Source organism: Polypterus senegalus, chromosome 12, assembly GCF_016835505.1.
Source record: "Polypterus senegalus isolate Bchr_013 chromosome 12, ASM1683550v1, whole genome shotgun sequence".
NCBI classification, from domain to species: Eukaryota; Metazoa; Chordata; class Cladistia; order Polypteriformes; family Polypteridae; genus Polypterus; species Polypterus senegalus.
Genome location: NC_053165.1, coordinates 131,025,561 through 131,028,819, shown reverse-complemented (window position 1 = coordinate 131,028,819; position 3,259 = coordinate 131,025,561).

Below are 3,259 nucleotides of genomic sequence, written 5' to 3'. Positions count from 1 at the left end.
ATTTAGAGTCCAGCATGGGGCTTCATGTTAGGAAGGAAAAAGAAAGCAGGAGTTGTCTAATGGCTGGTTGATATACTAGGCAAGGACATGTGTACTGCAAGGGTAATATTCACTGTGAGTTGCAAACATCTGACAGAATGATGCACAAGAGTGATGCAGCATAAGCCTTTCATACTATCATGGGGAGCATCCTCAGATGTGTATCTGAAACATTTAGGGAACAATGCAACAGTATTCGAATTTCAGGACAACCCTAATATCTGAAGTAATCAGGTGGAAGCGACATATGATGTGCAAAACACTTTTCAGGTGATGATTGACAAGAAAACTGTGCCACCTTCACAGGAGCATTAGGGGACATTGGATCTCAGGTGAAAATAAAATTAGTCAATTAGTCAATGTATAGAGTGAGTTTGAATACGGAATACTGTACTGCCATCAACGAGGGAATCCAGCATGAATGGGAATGGTGCCTTCCAGTAAAAATTAAAAAAAATATTCGTTAACTCTTCTGTTTACTTTCCATATTCAACAGCTGTAAAAATGATTGTCCCTTTGTACATTTTACTCTATTACATTATGCAATTTAAAGTTAATAACTCAACAAGTTATACCCAAATACACATTAAATAAAAATAAATAGAAAATAGCTGATCTGTAAGTATTTACCCCCATGCATCAATGTTTTGGCAGAAGTACTTTTAAAGTCACTCACCAGTTGAAAAACCAATTCAGTTTGTATAGCTATGGAAAAGCAAAAAAGAACTGAGCTAAGTAAAATATTTTAGTGTAATGACTTGCTTTCAGTGAACCTTGAAAACAAGATACTGCCTCCTTTAAATTAGGTCTAGCAAATTATTGAAATAGGCATTTAATCAAGATGTTAAGCATATTTGTTTGATCTATAAGACATTCATCTACATGCATACTTATTAATATTTGAAAAGTCAAACAGTTCATCAGAATCTCTTTTCACCAGCAGTTAATCTTTTTGTCAAAGTGTTACATGATCTGTCCCAGAGGATATAATTATTAACAGCACCTACACAAATTCATTATAACCAAATTAAAATGGAAAGGGGTACAAATTACTGAGTAATTATTTTAAGGAACTGCATCATGATATCAGGCTCTGGCCTTCTTGCCACAGTGCTGGAGGAGATCTTTACAGATGAAAGCAGGTGCGGCATATGGAAGGCGCTCCTAAAAATACACCAACTGGGAAGGAACTTGAGTGGCATGAGCATTAAAGAAAAAAAGGGCAAACTCCACACAAAAAGTGTTTTACAAACAAAATTATCAAATGTACTTTCTATATATAGGCGACAAATAAAGAGTCTCTATAGAATATATTAAGAAAATTGGAAGATACAATACAAAGTAAGAGAAATATTAGTAGCTCTGCAAATTATGTAACTTGAGTTAAAGTAAAGGTATAAAGTTGCATGGAAGTATAAAATATAACCAGTAAATACATTCAGTCATCAAATGTACTATTTTATACAAATGCACTGTAATGACAAGTTTAATAAGTTGTACATGTACAAGTGAAAGTATTTAAAGATATTCAAAGAAGGGGATTATTGAATAATACTGTAAGAATGCCATAATTTAATTAAAAGTAGAATTTCAAAGAATATTACTGTCACCACTTTGTATTAGGGATTTGAAAGAGGCAAGTTTACTCCAGATTACAATAAGAGTAATTTTAAACTAATTACAATTTACATATTGCTGGTGTTAAGAAAAGATATCTGAAGAGGACTGGGAAACTGACCGAACTGAAGTGTGTGTCAGATGAGAGGCTGCTTGACTTATGCTTATGACAGCTGCATCTTGTCATTCTGCCTGAAACTGTCAGGCTGGCAAGCACCGATAAACTTCTGACGAGTATGTCTCTCCCAGAGAGACGAATTTGAGAGATCCCCCAGGAACTTATAAACAGCCAAAGAAGGTTGATTAGTTAAATGAGCCTCTGATATTTTAAAAGAACTATACTGTATGTACTACAGACAGGAAAACACTTCTCTGGAACCTGGCAACATATTGCTTAATGACAGGCGTGCATAGTTTAAAGGTTTGGTTACTTGTAAAAGTCATTCTCAGGGGTGCAATAATTGTAAAGACATTCAATTCCCACATTTCAATACACATTTCAGTCATTGCATTATGCTCAATTAGAAAAAATATTCATCACTGCATACTTGAATATACCCAGTTAAACCAAGGAAAAACTCTGCTGATATACTGTATATTATTGATACCTGTTTTAACACAGAAGTAATAGAATTTACTTTAAAATGTGGAAAAATCACATCTCAAAGTAGCCAATAATTATGAAAAACTGAAAAATTAAAAAATGCAACATTGGTCCGTACTGAGTTTTGACTAATTACCAACTCTTCTTAAACGCTGATATAACGTGGCTCGAAACCACAGATATAAATGAGAAATTCTCATTTCTAATACAGATTATGTAGAAAATGAAGGAACATACTGTTACTTGTATTTAATACTTTTTGAGCTTTTAAAAAATATATGAGTACTTAACACATTCTTTACCAATTAAATAATAATTTCAGGTCTGAGAGATTTTTCGCAATGTTCTGGCCGGGTTTGCTAAGCCATCGCTGGCCAATCTCAGAATATGCAATTTTAGGAGGCATGTTCTGGTAAGCATCCAGGGAGCAATGCGCTCAGGCACCCACCGGTCGCGCTGCGATGAAGAAGTTTTAAACAATAAGCCACCATTCATCACCATATTTGATTAATGATATTATTTATGTTTTTTTACTGTAATGTATATATATACAACTTTACAAATATTCAAACAAATACATTAAGCGTGTATTGGACACAGCTGAACATCATCACTTTAGCGTTGCTAGTTACGCAAAAAAAAAGTCTTCCGACAAAGAGAAACCAAATAAAAACTTTTTCCTTTAGTCAGATCCAGTAAAAGTAGAACTGTTCTCTTCCGCCCCCACTTCATCTCTTTATCAGCCTTCTGCACTAACGTCTTCTATCCCAGTTTAAGTTTTTGTAGTGTTTAGAAATAGGAACAGACGTCTTGGAGGGGGCTGCTTTCTTGCCCATCAGATCCCATATATAGTCATATGAGCGGTCAAATGTTTAGGAGCAGCGAATCGTCTGACAGATCCATAAAAAAGATAGGGCACTGGGTAGGGACAAGGAGAAACCGCTTCCAAAAAAGTATTGAATGTCCAAAGGAATTCAGTCATCCCCCTGCGAAAGTACA